Source organism: Micropterus dolomieu, linkage group LG17, assembly GCF_021292245.1.
Source record: "Micropterus dolomieu isolate WLL.071019.BEF.003 ecotype Adirondacks linkage group LG17, ASM2129224v1, whole genome shotgun sequence".
In the NCBI taxonomy this organism is placed as follows: domain Eukaryota; kingdom Metazoa; phylum Chordata; class Actinopteri; order Centrarchiformes; family Centrarchidae; genus Micropterus; species Micropterus dolomieu.
Window position 1 is genome coordinate 17,085,799 of NC_060166.1, and position 18,395 is coordinate 17,104,193.

Genomic DNA, 18,395 nt, shown 5'->3' on the forward strand with positions numbered 1-18,395 from the left:
GCTTGGAGCAATGAGATAGTAAATATCCAATCATGGTGTCATAGAGAAGGATATTGGTTTATGTCATGCTCTTTCTGTCTATGTCTATTTGAATGTGTGTTTGTGCATATCCACATGTATGTGTATGCAATTATTTGAAACTAGAGCTATTTGAGGACTTAGATTTTGTACTCAAGAGTTATTGATATATCTATAAACACCAAAAATACAACAAATTTCAAAAACAGGTCTTAACAAAACAACATGAAGACAGAGTGTAAAAACTCAGTGCAGTTTATTCATTTTGAAACATTCTGCACCATACGAGCAAATAAAATGGTCACATCAGATCCTGGATAGCTGAAGAACCAATGAAATGTTAAGAAAAAGAAATTAGCTTGGATGTATAACAATTACAAAAGTTGAACTGTACTTATCAAGATAGACTTCTTGAATAGCAGTGACAGCAATGATTGCAGGAAGTGGGAAAGTCTACTCATTAAAGAATGTCTGAATTGTAGGACAGGAATTCCTTGATTTCCTTAATCAGCACTACAATATCCTCCCTCTGATTTCCATCCCAAAGTAGTGAGTTACAATGTGGTGCATATCAGACAAGACACATGCCAAAACATGTGGATGCATATTTCCACATACACTAACATGCACAGGCACAGACACCTGATTAACCGATGAGGGCTCTGGCTTCATATATCCTTCACACATTATAGACACATATCCTTCACTGACATAGAAGCCCCTAATTGATATAACAGAGATAGACAGAGTATGTTCGATTACATTGTAACCTTGGTTCTCTGAGTGAAGAGACTATGTCTCCACATAGTGACATATACTGTTTATGGGGCCGACCCCACTGGGGCAGTTGACCTGGATACCACTTTAAGACACACCACTAAGTGGCCCATGCTCGATCTTATAAGGCCCAGGTGTGCATGTATTCACTGATTATGAATGATTGGAACGCTTCCTGGACACCCTTGTCTTGGAGATAGACTCTTCACTCAGAGCTTGGGGTGACGTTGTGTCAGGCTGCAGCATATCCATAGACGGGGTATGAGGGTCACACGGTAGCATGTAGAGCTTGCCATGTTTGGGCCTTAGGCTACAAAGATGCTTCAGCTGCTTTCTGCTTGCTGCTGAGGATCGGCGTGTAGTAGTGGGAGCCAGGGGCTGCCCCAGCCTTGTCACTCCAAAGTCCTGTGCTTGACTATGACAACAACAGGTGGTGCCTAACCCCAAGATTGAGACTAGCAGCTCCTATAATGTAATGTTATGTTTCGAGCGTCAAATCTGATTTAACTTGAAATGATGTATAGGAAAATAACTGGACTTCCGGTCAGAGCCGTCTCCACTATATGTGAGCAGCAGATGCTGAGGTTAGCTGGCAGGATTTTACAGGACCCCTCACACGTTCTGTTCCCTGCATTTGAGTGGCTCCCCTCAGGATGTCGGCTGCGCTGTCCAGGCTGTAGAACTCAGAGGAGAAGGGCAACCTTTGTACACAAGGCTGTCCAGCTCCTAAACTCCCAACCATCTCTGACCTCCTTCTCATCCCGATCACTACTTCCTTCACTCCCCTGCACACACTCACGCATACAAGCACATTTAGTGATTCATAATTACTTGCAATTGTGGACTATGAGCTCAGCCATCTGCTATGCAGAGGGCTGCATTATGCCTTTGAATTTATTCACAATGCAACCCACCTATACAGTACATGAATTACTATGTTTTATTGTATTTTATTTAGTAATGCTGCTTTGGACTTTGGTGACAATGTTAATATGTGTCTGTCTATTTATTTATTAATTAATATATTAGGCTATGTTTATTATGAAAGATGAGTTGTTTTTTTTAAATGTATTTTTTATTTAACTTGTACTAATCTAAGGGTCTCGCAATCTCGGTATTAAACGGGCCCGGGACTGTTTATCATCAGGCTGCACCCTCTGCCTGCTCTCTGTCGGCTCATACCAGCTCCTACATACACACACAAACACAGCGCCCAGCAGACATAGCTCCAAACTACTTGAGTTGACGACAGCTCGTTACTGTAAGTATGTGCAATAAAACCTTCGCGAGTAAAAAGACAATACTTTATCAGTACACCTGTCTGTAAGGTAAACATGTAGAAAGGGTTCATTTAAATCAGTCCGTCATCCTGTAGGCTATGTTATATACAAGCACAGCTAACTGGCATTAGCCAAATTTTACAGACTAAGAAGAAAGCTGATTGTCTTTAGCATAGACTCGTCTGTAGTCTTAAAATTTGGCACATTGTTAAAAACTCAGCAGCTAGCTGAGACAAACCAGCCGCTCCTCCTTCAACCAGGTACGTTTCCTGCAGGCAGTGAATAACAGCAGAGAGGAGGAGGAGAAGGAGGAAATGATACAGACTGTCTGAGTTTTTATTCTTTCTAAACTTCACTCACTATTATGATGTCAGATATTGACTTCATATAGTGACTTTGCTATTGTAAACATTAATGTTGCTGCTCTAGAAACAACATTTAGCTGTATTTAAAATATTAAATTATCTTCCTATAATTAATTTAAAAACAACCAGGCAGCTAATATGCACACTTCAATATTTGTTTATTTATCGCAAGTGATATCTCATCTCAATATATAACAATGTTATCCCACATTGAATATTAGTAAAGTATCAATAGTGTTATCGATAAAGAATCAGATTATTAAGCAGTCTCAATTGGAATCAACATCAATAAAAAATAACGATCCCCATCCCTAATCCTGACATAGCCTTGCCATCTGCCTCTGCCTGCTCTCTCATTAGTTTCAGGAGAAGTGAGGAGACCTGCTGAAACTATGTTAGCAGTTAAGCACCACAATCCTCCTTCATTTGCTTATTCAGATGGAGTTGGTAAAGAGCCAAAGGGCTCCTGTATTAGCTAATGTCTGTACTGCCATAGCGCAGTTCATCGTGGTCAAGAAGTCACTATTCAATATTCAAAGCTGCAGCAGCCCTACTAACAAACTCTTGAAGGAGAGGTGGCTGCTGCTCATGTTCCTCCATGTCTGGCATCTCTTGATGCCCCAAAGGGATCACATCATCATCTGCCAAGGGCTCTGGTTCGAGAACATCAACCTCCCTGTCTGACTCGGAGGAAGAGGAGCAGCCCCTATAAATTACCCGCCAAAATGACTCTAAAGCAGAGGCTCCTGGGCAGAGAGGGGCACCACCAGGTCAGCTTTGATAGTTGGCTATACCTAGGCACGTTAACAGAGATGATTATGCAATATGCTATACAGTACCCCTCTCAATCCCTTTGCTCTTCATATTTATCCTTTGAAATGAAGAAAGGCAAACCAGCTATCCTGAAAGGGGCCCAAAGACCATCTCTCTGACGCAAAGGTAAGTGGAAATTTTGCTAGTCTTCGTTCCCGACTTGAAGTCTGCTCTCCTGTCTTCTACTATCAATGAATTGGAAATCAATGAATCAGTGAATACATGAACACCTGGCCCTTATATGCCTGAGCATGGGCCTCATAGTGGTGCGTCTTAAAGTATCCACGTCAACTCATAGGGGTCAGTCCCTGTGCATATATAATATATAACTATGGGTAGCGATAGTCTCGATACGATAGAGGACAGAGACAGAGATGGTGGAGTTGGGTCTGGGGTTGTTATTTAATAGCCGCTGAACTGGGAAACGGATGGAAAGGGGTAAAGAACGTCAGATAGAGGTTAACAGGTTTCAGAACACACCACTCTAAGTAGATAACACACTAAATGGAGTGCGAAATAAAGACAGACAAGGTCAAGTGGGACAGAGTGGTCTATACTATTTTGTTCCTTTTTGGTGGCTAACAAGTATAGTTGGAAATAAATGTAAACATGTATGTGTGTGTATATATATATATATATATATATATATATATATATATATTAGGGCTGTCCCCGTCTAAGGATTTACATAGTCAAATCAGAATTGTTCAGTCTTGCCTATAGTCAACTGATAGTAGAATCATGTAAGTGTTATTCTTGACAAGTTGCAGACTCAGTGTAACTTAACATTTCCACCTAAACTGAGTGTTATTGTTGGCTCTTTTGTCTCTGCTTGCCTGCCATGTCTTGAGCAGTTTTGCGTGTATGCCGTGCTGCCGACAGCTGCATGCACGTCGCAGTTCCTCGCGGGTCTAATTCAAGTACTATTTAAAAATTATATTTTTTGTGTGATTCATCAATGGTGATAAATGATCCGAACGTCCCGCGAGGTGCGTACAACTCGAACTGCGTCGGTTACGACACTACGGGAACGCCTCTAGGCGTAGCAGGTCTGAACGTGAAAGAAATCACTCCAATCCTATTGGTTTGTTGCTAGAACGGTAAGGTGTGACGGGATAACCGGAGGAGTTTAAAGCACACCTGTACACACTCATCATTAGCTTTTTTCTATTCAGCAGGCGCTCTGTATGTTGTTTGAAGAAAGCTCCAGTCCTACAAGCAGTGTGTCTTACCTGAAGAAGAAGTCTACCAGCATGTCCGGCAACCAGAAGTACAGAAGGTGTGTTTTTCCTTGCCCTCGGTACATCACGGATGGAGATTCTTATGAGATGTGTGTCTCATGTTTGGGGATGGAGCACGCCAGGGCAGCTCTCGAGGGGGCATTGCGAAGCCCTTTCCATGCGGGTACTGAGGTCCCGCATGGCTCTCTTTTCCGAGGATGGCCGGATGTGTTCTCCCCGTGGCGCGGCCCGGCGGCTTCACTCATGGGGTTCACAGCGTGATCTGTCGAAGGATTTCGGGACGGCTGAGGCTTTTTCCCGACCTTCATCCGCTGGCTCCGACGCTTCCTTTCCTCGTTCTGGAGCCCGTTTCTCGGCTTCTCCCACTCGTGGTTTGGATCCGGAGACGCTGCAGCAATCCGACTCCAAGGAGATGGACGTGCTCAGCATAGTGGACGATGACTTCCAGGTGTCAGGGCAGCGTCATCAGGCGAGCTTGCACACCATGGCGGTGCTTCAAGCCTACCAAGCTGACCTGCTACAGGAGATGGTTCAGAGGGGGGGTCCCTCTGAGGAAGATCTGGCGGAGCTTTGCAGAACCACCGACCTGTCTCTCCGGGCCACCAAAGAAACAGCCCGCTCCATTGGCCGGTCCATGTCGGTTCTGGTGGCCACAGAGCGTCACCTTATGGCTCAACCTCGCGGGCATATCTGAGAAGGATAAGAGCTTCCTCCTCGATGCACCGGTGAGCACGGCGGGCCTCTTTGGTGATGCGGTGGTGGATCGTTTCCAGCACGTTAAGACGCAGGGCGAAGCGTTCCGCCAGTACCTCCCTTGCCGGTCTGGACCCAAGGCAGCTGAGGCTGCCAGGCGTAGGTCCCTTCCCTCTACGAGCTCCTACCGAGGGGAGAGGAAGCAGAGTGTCGCTTCTCGGGGGCCCCCCCGAGGAGCTGGGGCAGCTAGGCGGCGCTCTCAACCTCAGCCTTCTGAGAGACGCGATCTGAGGACCGTCATCCAGTCCCGACGGAGCTCAGGGAAGAGGTCCTGAAGACCGGGACCTCAGTTGGCCACCCGGAGGCCAACTGAGGTCCCCTCCGCCGTGGCAACGGGTGATGTTATCCCGCCGTTTACACGTTCGGGACACACCTGCCACCATCGAGTCCACGCCGTACTGCCTGCCCTGAGGGTCTGCAGTCCCCGTTGGGTCTGGACGCCATGGTACATTCGAAAAAAAAAAAGAAAGAGAAAGAAAGTGGCAGAGGCTACGTCTGTACGCTTTTCCCCCAGTCGCTCTGCTCCCGGGAGTTCTGGAGCGGGTCCGACAGGACAATGTCGGCCTACTGCTCGTAGCCCCGTTCTGGCCAACCCAGGTGTGGTTCTCGGACATCATGTCGCTCCTGGACGGCCCGCCGTGGCAGGTCCCTCTGAGGAGAGACCTGCTGTCCCAGGCACAGGGCCGGGTTCTTCACCCTTGCCTGACTGTGGGTCTGGCCCCTGAGGGGGCACAGTACCTAGAGGCGGGTCTAACAGCCGGAGCAGTCGAGACCCTCCTCAGCTCCAGGGCCCCGTCCACACGGAGGATGTGCGGCCTGAAGTGGAGTGTTTTCTCCACTTGGTGTAGGGAGTGGTCAGTGGACCCTGTTACCTGCCCAGTGGTTCAGGTGCTTGAGTTCCTCTAGGACCGGTTCTCTGCTGGTCTTTCCCCTTCCACCCCAACGTTGTACGTGGCAGTTATTTCATTTTCCCACGCCCCTCTGAGGGAGTGTTCTTAGGGGAAACGTACGTTTCCTCCGTGGTGCCCGGAGGATGAGACCTGCGACTCGGTCCAAGGTTCCCACTTGGGATCTGGCGGTGGTTCTTGGGGCGTTGGCTGAGGCCCCCTTCGAACCCCTGGAGTCAGCTGAGGCTAAGCACTTGACCCTCAAGATGGCCTTTCTCCTTGCTATCACATCTCTGAGGAGGGTGGGGGATCTCCAAGCGCTTTCGGTTTGGTTTCGGTGCCCCGGGGAATATTAGGGCTTTCCTGCACCCTCGTCCAGGATACATCCCTAAAGTGCCTTCTTGTGCGGCAGGGTCCACAGTGCTGCAGGCATTTCATCCTCCACCTCATGTGACGGCGGAGGACGGGAGACTTCATCTGCTCTGCCCTGTCAGAGCACTGAGTATTTACACTCTGAAGTCCTCCCGTTGGAGGAAGGCTGACCAGCTGCTAGTGTGTTTTGGGTCCCCCAGGGCTGGGCTCCCTGCATCCAAACATACTATTAGCAACTGGATTGTTCAGACTATTTCCCTGGCCTATCAGGCATGCGGTTTGCCTTCACCTGTGGCTGTGAGGGCTCATTCTAGGGTTAGGGTTACAATTTTAGATTTATTCACACACTTTAAAAACATGTATTAAAAGCTTTTCACATTTTTATTTACAGCATTTGAAATGTATATTGTAATAGGCAGTATATGAAGTTATTGGGAGAAAACTGGTAGTTCTATGTAAAATCAGACGTTGAGCATCCCCATATCGCCAAAATGGCATGATCCTCGTTTTACTGCGAAGTTTCAACGGTGAGATTGACAGTCGAATCAGGCTCCATCCATCGAAGCATCGAATCTTCGACTATTCGGGGTCAGCCCTAATATATATATAAAAATTCAGTTTTCAGAAATTTATCCCGGGACAGAATGACAGTCAAGGCGAGTTAGGCAAGCATACGCGAGACCGTGGAAATAACAGTTCATTTATGTAGTGCAAGTACTTAAAGTAACATTATGTTGGATATAACATTTGGTATATTCTGTCATTTAACTGTAACGTTCATTCACCACAGTTGTAAATAAGGACAGCAGTACATGTGTATTTGTTATATAATTTCAAAAACATCTTATCGACAAATACTGAATGTAAAAATGTCTGCACAAGGTAGAGTAGATGGCTGGATAAAAAGTGACAGTGATGAGTGCAGCATTTTACTCGAAGTTGAACATTTTTAACTCACTGTGAACAGAAACAAATGCAAAATGTGCAGCACTCAGGGCAGAAGAGACTCTCAGCGCCTGTCATGCTGCTGGAATTTGTAGCATAGTATATTTATGCGGCACTCCCTTTGAAAACAATTTTTAAAAAATCCTTGCCAGGAAAAAACACTTTGGTGGACATAGGCCCTTAACTTCTCTTGTGAGTGTTTAAAATTCAGTATATCATTTACAAATTATTTTCGTCATAAAAAGTTAGAGAAAGGCCACACTAATAAATATTTTTGCATTTAACTTTTTCTCCTGATTCATTTATCATCACAGTTTTACATTTTCTAAGAGTTTAGACATTTTTCTGCAACCAACACACATTTTTTTTTCAGTCATCAGGGACTGTAAATAGAATAACTTAAGTTGTAAGTAAGTTAAGTTAAGGAAGGTTTGGACATTTTTGCACTGCTTATTGCTGGTGTACTAACTCAAATAAAAACCTGCAAACATCCCAAGGAGCTTTCTACATGTGTACCTGACCGAAACACACGCAGAGAGAGTGCTCTGTCCTGAAAGCTGGATTTGTCAATGAAAGTTGAACCTTCTGCATTTAAAAACAATCCCCACCAGCCACATAGAACAGGATATTTAGGTCAGATGAGTGTTCACTTGTGTGAATGTACTGATGTCACTGTATATAATTATAAGTCTTTAAGACCTAAAAAAGCAAAGTCTCCCGCTTGAGGCTGCCATGTCCATTTCTCTAACCAAAAGACTACCTTCTTTTTTGTCTCCATGCAATCATGCATGACATCATATTACTAAATAATAGGTTGCATTCTTGGCTAATGCCCACATCCATATTTGGGTCAGGCTTCACTCTTTGGAGAAAGTCAACATGGTCCTCATGCATGTCACAGACAGATTACCAGGGATTTAGCCTGTTTATGCTACAGTATGCTGGTGGCTAAAAGGTTACGAGTGTGACAGAAGGATAGCAAGTGGACAAGAGTTTTGTGTGTGTGTGTGTGTCGGGGGGGGTTGGCATGTGCGTAAGAGGGAGAGAAAGAGGAAGAAACTGGATGATAGATTATACAACCATTTCAATAGTACAAAATTTAATTTGAAATCCTTTTGATTCAATCTCAATAAAACACTTTCAAACACTCAACTGTCTCGCGACCCATTTAGTGTCCCATTGCTCACATACCTACCCCAAACTCACTCTGTCTTTCTTACTTGCTCAAACAAACACACACACACACACACACACACGTGCACACACAAAAGGGTCTTATCAGGCTGCTGTGTGTCTGAAGTGTTGTTTTTATTGCAGCCATATTTCATTTTGGCCTAGTTTCTTTAAATTGCCTATGGGGTTTTGTATGGGGACAGGAACCATCACATTTATATATGAGATTGAAGGAAAGGAAAGAGAAGTGGGAGACTTGTTTATGTTCTTATTCATTTTCTGTGCCTCCTTCTTACTCTGTATGCTGCCCCTTTTCCTTTTGTGTTTCGTTTCATCCAGTTCCTCTCTCTATTCTTCTTTTTCATGTGTCCTTAACACATCTTTTTCTTTCGCTGTTTCTCTATATATCTCTTTCTTCATCACATGTACCTCCCCAAGCATGTGCCACTGTGCAAGGTGGGTTTACAGTAATTGCTGTTAGGGCTCACAGGTGAAGGAGAGAATGACGCATGGAAACAGAGGAGCAAAGGGGGGAAAGGGAAGATGGATTGTAAAAATGTAGGACCAAGTTAAATTGGAAAATAAAGAATTTGAGTTAAAATTGATGCTTTCCTTTAAAAAACAACAGGATGGCATAGATGAATAATGAAGTGGTAGACAGTGTCCCCTTCTGTTTATTTTAACATGTATATTTCATTAAATGTCATTTATATCACTGAAGTTCATCTCATTCATTGAGTTGTGCATGGAGTGAGAAATTGCTCTCCTCAACAATTTATTTGCTTTCCTGCTGTTGCATCACAAATTCTTAAAATGTTTAATGTGACTTTTGTGCTGTAACATTTGGTAACTTACTAGAAACATAGATCATGTCCACCGGTGTGTGCATGTGTGCGAGAGAGAGAGATGGAATGACAGATTATTCTTTTTGATTCATTTTGAAGTTGACACTTTTGATTGGTTTTACTGAGAGAAAAACACAAAACACAGGTACACACAAGTACACAAGCACAGTCTGTCCAAACACCCACACATGCTCAAACATTCATGAACATAATGCCTCTTGCCGGTGACTTTCAATTTGTTGCAGTAAAAAACTCATTTTAAAATCACATTGGCCTTTGACAGAATGGATGCTTATTTGCATACAGACTATATGTTTCAGCATGGTATGTGTGTGTGTCTGTGTTTGCTTGTGTGTGTGTGTGTAATGCAGTCTTTTCCATGCATGTATATTCAAATCATGAAGCCAATATACAGTAAAACAACATACATCCCAAGTTCAACCTCGACAGCTAGAACAGACATCAGGTGAATGTAAATCAAAGTACCATTGATTGTGAAATTAAGCTGAAGCATGAAGCTGTATTAATTTCCAATCTATCAACTTCTGGAAACCATTGAAGCTACAAATTGTCACATGCTCGTCACATGCCAGGCATAGTTAGTTCTGTGTGGGTCGTGGGTTTTGTGTATGTGCGTATGTGTGTGTATGGAAGTGTGTTTATGCAAGCTGTGCAACTTTTGGTCCTATTAGCTGTTAAATATGTATTGGTAAGATTTGTGCTTAGCTGCTCAGCAACTCACCGGTGAAAACACAAGCACAAGTGACTATGATTAGATAGACACAACATCTCATCATTATTGGAGATGTTTGTAAAATACACCCAATACCAGCTGTGTCTTCAGTATTCCCTTCTGCATGTCTAAAATACAGTCAATAAGAAGGGTAATATGGTAAACTACCTTACTACAGTGGGAAAAAACAGTAAAGGAGACATTTAAAAAAAATAAATCAGCAAGGGATAAAGGCCAAAGTTAGGATGTGAATATTTCAGCACAGAGAATTTAGTAATAGAGTAAGTGTTGTTGTACCCCGTATTTGTAATTCTCTTGTCTTGTATAAGGAGTCTAAAATTCTAATGGGTTCTGCTCAAAAATAACTAGTTAATATGATGTTTCATCCAACCACTTTGGAAGCGTTTATCTTATTCAATGGCCACACTCAAAGGCAGGGTGAAAAGCTGGCAGTCATAAAGAGTTTAAAAATGGGGATAAAGGCAATATTAAGACATTCATAGTGTACAAATGGAAAGTGACAAAATTAGTTGCATAAAGACTGAAAAAAAAAAACTTGTTAGAAATTTTTGAACCCTAATTCTTTATCACCTTCACACACCTGGCCAAATGCTGTGTGAGGTTGGGGTAAATTTCATAAAGGTACACTAATTCTTGGATACAGATCCCCAGGTGTGGGGGTAAGGGGGTTTCAGCCACTGATCATCAGACAATCACGTCTGTTGGAGTACTGGTAGGTGCTAGTTTACTCCACGGAAACTAAATTTTGAGCATTTTGGGCTACATAAATAACACTGACTTGAGGTGGCCCGACTTCTCTTCTGTATCTCATCTGACACTGAATCTTGTCTCAAACCACAACCACTATAACTATGTCACCATAAAATGAAAGATCCAACTTTATTTAAAATTTCAAAGATTGAGATTCAGACAAAATCATTCTTCTTTTCTAATGAATTAAATTAATTTCTTCAAGCTGTTTGTTTTGAACCCTACTTATGTTTTAATCTCTACAATGTGTTATTAATCTACTGATGCCAATCACTTTGTAGTGGATACAGTAGATAATAATGTATGAGATATGTGAAAGTGTTTTTTTTGTGTGTGCATCTGTGTATTCACCAGCCTATGAGCTGTGAGTGTGTGTGTATGTGTGTATATATATATATATGTGTGTATATATATATATATATATATGTGTGACCCCCAAACTGGGAGAGTGGCTACAGCAGATTCCAGGTACAACATCAGAAGTCTCTGTCCAGAAGAATGCATTCCTAGGAACAGCGAAGATACTGTGTAGAACCCTCAAACTCCCAGGCCTCTTGTAGAGGACCCGAGCTTGAGGATGACACATACCACCCCGCAAGGGGTGAGAGGGGGATTTTTATATATATATACAGTATATATGTGTGTGTTTTTCTTCCCTTCAACACAACTAACTTGCTGCACAGTGGGTGACTGGTTATTAAAGCTGGTCACTCAGCAGGACTCTATTAATTAGACACCAGAGAAGGATCAGGGCTCACCAGTTGCAGCTAAAGAGTCAGCTATATGGAAGTAAAGGAGAAAAGGGAGAGAAGGTATGTGAAAATAAATTAATGGGAGAGAGTGGTTAAAGGGGGAGAAGATGGAAAGGAATAAGAAAGGTTGTGGTCAAGCAAGCGATGGTTACAATGGTCAAAAATGAAAATCATTTCATCATGGGACCAACAGAGATCAAGACATTTTTTTGACTTTGTCTTCCTGTGATAAAGGGATAATTTTCTCATGATCTCTAGATAGTTCAATACAGGGGTCGGCAGGTGACTTTATTTAAAGTAATTTCAGAGGGAATCCTTAGCTTAGTTGGTGGAGCACATACCTTTTGGTCCCATCTTTGAACTTACTAACTAAATTAAACACTGACATGGGCAATGCTTTGAAATTATCCTAAATATAGACACGAGCTGAACCCTGTATTAACTATTGTTTTGTTATGTCGAGATCACAAGAAAATTATCCCTTTATCATGGGAAAACGGATAGAAAAAATGTTTGGAAGGATGTGCGTTTTGGCTTCCGTATGAGGCAGGGAAGGACATAAATAAATACAATTTAGACAAAGAGCATAGACGTTAGAATGAAAAACAACATACAATATCATAAGGACATTTCATAAGTACATGAAAAGAAGTCATCAGTGAAGTATTGTACCTTATGCTTTTAAGTGCATTCCTAAGTATTGTTCAAAATGATTGCCTGATATCACTTCAGGATCTACCAAATAAATTCAAAGATGATATGATGATGTGAGGCTCTGATAGATTTATAAAAGGGATAGAGAATTATTTTGCATAATCAGTGCAGTTTATTTTTTTTATTAATTTATTGGTTTCAGTTTGTAAAACCACATACTGTATAATGGAGAAATATAATTATGACTAATGAAAGACTTGTAAAATATCAAGTAACCATCTGAGTCATAGATTAAAATATAACTATTAAACAGAGCAGACATTCATTTTAAAGTTGAGATGATCTATAAAAGTCTACTCGTAGAAATACCATTTTCTCTCTCTCTCTCTCTCTCTCTCTGATGAAATAGCTTCTCAGTAGCATAGTAATCTGTATTTTCTGGTGGTTCTGATAATAGCACTCATCAGAGGGGAAAGTTCACTCTGGACATTTGACCATTAAAATGACACTAGTACTGGACATAATGTGTTCTGGTCTGCTGATTTGAAATCAATTTTAGTGGGATTAAAATTTTATACTAAAATTTGTAGGTTAGGGTTAGAGCAAGATCGTAGTGATGGATGGACTGATTTTGAAGATTTAAGATGCAATGTCCAATGATCCATCCCAACGTCCTCACTAAAAGGTTCTTCCAATCTATTTGGTTACTAGACAGTTCTGTGAAATCGTAGATGTATAGTCAGTGATGATAGGCCGGTCTGTCCATCACTTTAGTCCAGAGTGAAATATTTCAATAATAATATGATGGATTGGATGAAATTTCAAACCGACATTCATGGTCCCCAGAGGAATGAAGCCTTCTGACTTTTGTGATCTCCTGACTTTTCCTCTAGATGTTTAGAGTTTTTAAGCAAATAAACTAAATAACTAAGACGGTGAAAATGGTAAACATTTGAATGTTAACACTGACCTTGTGCGCATGTTAGCATGCTATTGTTAACATTTAGTTGACATGACTGCTGTGCCTAAGTACAGCATCATGGTAGCATAGCTGTAAATGGAGTGCATTTATATAACTCTTATCCAAAGCACAGTATCTCTCTGAAAGATAATACGACATGTGGACAGGAGGAGCTGGGGATCAAATGGTCGACTCTACAACTCGTGAATAGCCTGCTCTACCCACAGCCGCCCCAGTTTTAGTCTTTTTTAATATTCAGTGCCATGTAGAAAACCTACTTACTGTTGAAATTGAATGAAATTATGAATATTAATATTCAGAAATATTATGTTGTAAAAACTAATTGGGGCACCACCTGATTACCTTCCGCCCAAGGTCTCAGGACGCCTTGGGTATGGTTTGAATAATTACACAATTATTAACTAGTGATCAGTTAGTTAATAATTGCTTATCATTTTGAATCAGTTTAAACAATCAGTCAGTCCCATATCAAAGTCGTGAATCCTCTGCCCAGTGACCTGGATTTAAACAGTACACACACAATTCCTGTGATAGATGAAGGTGAAATTTATTAACTAACTTAAGGGGATACAAAGTGAGGTTAAATATGTCAAAGACATAAAAACAATAATAACTAAACAACCAGGATGCAATCAATGAGAATAATAGAGTTCAATGTGAATTTAGTTGGTCTACTGTAGGAAAGAATTTGATTCTAAGGGAATAAGATAACTAATGAACGCAAGTTATATGATCATAACTAAGTTCAATTTGGCTAGGAGTAGGCTAAAATGACTATGGATTAAAGGCTAAAGGATTAAAGATAAAGGACATCACTACGACCACAGAATGTAGTTTGTTTGTCTTACTGCTTGTTGGTTTCTCAGCCGGTTGGTGTTCGGATGGCCCCACGACTAGTTAGCGCATAGGTCCTTGGCGTTTCAGCAGCTTGGCATGCCAGGATCGTTCTTACTATAAGAAAATATTTAAGAAAGTTATAAGGACATGGATCAAGTTATAAGGACATCAGATTACAAACAATAGAACACAGAGTAATGTAAATTAGGCACAAGGAGAGGCAGTTAACAATGGCATGCAATACTTCTTTTGTCCTCTGGGGGGGACACTGGTTCCATGAGAGGACCTGGGAATCTTTAGGTTACAGTGGTAAGCCCGGTTCTCTGATAACATGAGTGAGGTATCTCACTATGGGGGTACGCCCCTCTTCTTAGTCCTCAGAAGCCCAATACCAATACGCCAGCCCCACTGGCTGGCCGTCGTGACGACTGCATCATGAGGAGGAACGTCCTCTCCCTATAAAAGGGATTATGCAGCGTCATAAGCTCATTCAAAATAAGCACACCTTCCTCGCTTCATGCAAGGAGGGCGGTCAAGTGAGATACCTCACTCATGTTATCAGAGAACCGGGCTTACCTCTGTAACCTAAAGTTCTCTTTCAAACATTCGGGGGATATGGGGATATCCTGACTCCCGTATTGCCATACAAGCTTATCTTGAAAACCGACTGCCAATCGAGAGGCCAACTTATTGCGGCCTAAGAGGAGCCCACACTGAACACGGTATGCGCTAGAGAATACGCAGTGACATCCAACACGTAAAACCTCGCAGAGATATAAACAACCCTTTCTGTCAAAAATATGATGGATGGTGACCTTTGACCTTATAGGTGACCTTTGACCCCTCCCCCCACCGTACAGTAGCCCCTCCCTACCAAGTGACATAGTTTGCGTCAGCCACTTAGGGGGGGTTAGGAGGAGTCTGCGGCAGCCAATGAGAGAGTTTGAGGAGGAGTTCGCAGGAGCCAATGAGAGCGTTCGAGGCAGTTAGGTCCGTCCAATGAGCGAGTGTTAGGCGGAGTTAGTTCGGGCAATGACAAAAAGCTAGGAGGGGTCTTTGGGAGAGAAACTGGAATAAAAGGACATTATTTTTTCACAACAAAAAACCCTAAACATGTCCAAGAGAACAGCCTGTGACGAGTTACCAAAACTCGTAACCAGGGGGAGCCCCCAAGAAAAGGGTGTTGTATTTGAGCAGGATCCAGATGCCCCCACCCGAGATGCTTCAGGAGGAATGGAGTTTAGAGGATGGAGGAATGTGGGGTTATGCGTTCAACTATGACATAAATTAACTTTGTTTTTACTAGTTGGACAAAGATGAAATTTTTGGACCCCTCACTCCAAAAACAACACTTACATCAACAGACTGGTCTGTGCTGAGTCTCAAACAACCTCAGAGCAACGGTGGTTGAGGAACCTTCTACAAAAGACAAACAGACGCAAACCGGAGAGGGGATCAAATAGGAATTTCCCCCTGTGCTTACCGAGAGAAAAATTGTATCCTGCAGCGTTTGGGAGACGAAAAGCTCGGCTTCCGGTAGATGGTTCAACAGGGCAAGCCGTCAGGTGGTCGAAGGAGATAATCCCTTGGTCGAATTTGTCTTGTAGTATTTCAACACAGAATGCGGGGTGTTTCAGACGTCATTATGTGTACCTGTCAAGGCTTGGGTGAAAATGATTGCTGGAAATGCGGAAAAGCTGAAGGATCTCTTCCTAAGGAGTCACACATCGAGGGTGGTTCTGTTGATGAAAAAGAGTCTGACGTTTACAGAAGACTCCTCCTCCTCCAAAGCCTCCTCCTCCAACTCCTCCTCCGACTCCACCAAGTAAGACACACTCTCCCTGAAAAAACATATTTAAAAAGGAGAACCGCAACTTTCAAAATTCATCACCACGATGAAGTCTTCCACCCCACTGAGAAAAACCATGTCTCTACCTCTTCTACCACAATCCGGGACCTCTGATAGGAGTTGTCCTCCTACAACACGCCCTCAGAGCCCTCGTCTACCAAGGAAGATCTCTTTTCTGTATGAATGTTGGTGGCGCAGGAGCCCGGACGGGTGTCCTTCTTCAACCCAGGAGACCCCCAATACAGCAGCTCCACCGCCGAGGGACGGGTCTCCTAACTCGACACCCCCTCCTTCACCACCAAGGAGTCCGTATGGCCCTCCTACGCCGCCGCCATCACCCGACCAACCCTCTTCTTCTCAGGCATCCTCAACTCTGAGCCCGTCACCACCTGCCTCACCCAAAAGAGAGGATGAACCCGACGGCGTGCTCTCCGACCTATTTCTGAACACCGTGAAAGGCGTGGTGGTACGCCTGTTGAGCTAGGTTCTGTACGCTTACATCTCAAATCTGTCACGGATGCATTATAGACCACCCAAGTCAGATGCACCACGAATGCCTGTTTGAGAGTCCAGATTATTTCTTCTAGCGACACTACGATGACTTGATGAAATGTCTTTGGACAGACCGTTTCATACGTACCATTCAACGAGCTCTCCAGTCACGCCATATTCACGTATCTACATACAAGGTGGAAGGCGCTTCTGAGGCTTTTCTTCACATCCTTAAAATGACAAGACGCATCGATGAGAAAATGGTGAAGCTGTACTACGATCTGATTGAAGAAGATGAGACCAAGATCCAACTGATGAACGATGTTGTAGACTTTTGGAAGGCTAACAATTGATAAAAAAAAATGGGTAATTATTGTAGAAAACTTTTTATGTATCTAGAGGATTGTGTGGTCATGAACCAGTTAATTGATGTTTTAGATAGAGTGATTAAAAATAGAGTCAACGATGTATCAACCAACGGTTTTATCAGAGACATTGAAGTCAGTAGAATAGAAAGAGATTTTAGACATTGTTCGAGATTCTGCAACTTGGGATCAGATTGTAAATCACACATTGCTCGCTACGGCTGAATGTTCTGTTTCTGACACATTTTGTAAATTGTAAATGAGATGATTAAAGATTCACAGGTGAAAACGTACCATGTGTTTACTCTGTATGCCTTATTGGTTGATGTTGTGAGTTATTGTGTACAAAACAACACCTCTCTGAATACCTTGTATGAAGCTAGAAGATTACACAACGATATTTACCGAAATGTAGGAACCAGTGTGTTGAAGTTAACTTTGAACACTTTGAGAGGTGTGTGAAGAAAAATAAATTGATGAAAACTGTATAAAGATTCTTGTGTCTCTGTCTTGTTTTTCAAAAAACCCTAGAGAGGGCTGTCGGAAGCATGTCTGAAAAACGTTTTATGAAAATGTATTATACACTATCGCATCCAGGGAGTTTTGGAGGATTCGACAGACTCCATAGAGCGATACAGGATGAAACGGGGAAAAAAGTCAACGTACAACGAGTCAAAGACTTTTTATCAGAACAGGACTCGTACACTCTGCATAAACCTGCCAGGATACATTTTGGTAGAAATAGAGTTTTTGTACCATGCCTGCTAAATCAGTTCCAGGCAGATCTTTGCGATATACAAGCCCTGGCCGAACACAATGACGAAATAATTGAAATAATTATTTATTACCGATCATCAATGTATTTTCAAAAAGCTACAATAATGGGTATCATAAAAGTATAAAAATGATGCCTATGCAGGTGACGTCAGAAAATACCTCTCAGGTGTTTGAAAACCTGTACGGCACATTTCCCATACGTGGCAAAAACAAGTGAAAGATGAAATTCAAGGAGGGAGATTTGGTGAGAATATCTAAACTGAGAGGTGTGTTTGATAAAAAATTATGATAAATTATAAATGAGTTATACTGATGAGTTGTTTATGGTGAGCGAAAGCATACCTCGTCTTCCCCCTGTGTACAAACTCAAAGATTATGATGGAGATCCTATCCAGGGTACCTTTTACGAAGCAGAGTTGCAAAAAGTGGAAGAAATTCTGGACAAGCGTGTTGTTGTGGGGGGAAAAAAACAATTGCTGGTGCGCTGAAAAAACTGCCCTGAGAAATTCAACAGCTGGGTCAAGGCAAGCGACCTGAAAAATGTTTAAAACCAAATGGTGCGGCGGATCTGCATTATTTACAACATGGATCAAATCTTAGATGAGGGGTTTTACATCACTTTACCCTCCAACGCCAGTCTCAACGTATTTAAAAATAATATGAGCTCCAGCTACCACGTAGATTTAGCGCAGCACATCGATTTAGAAGGTCAGT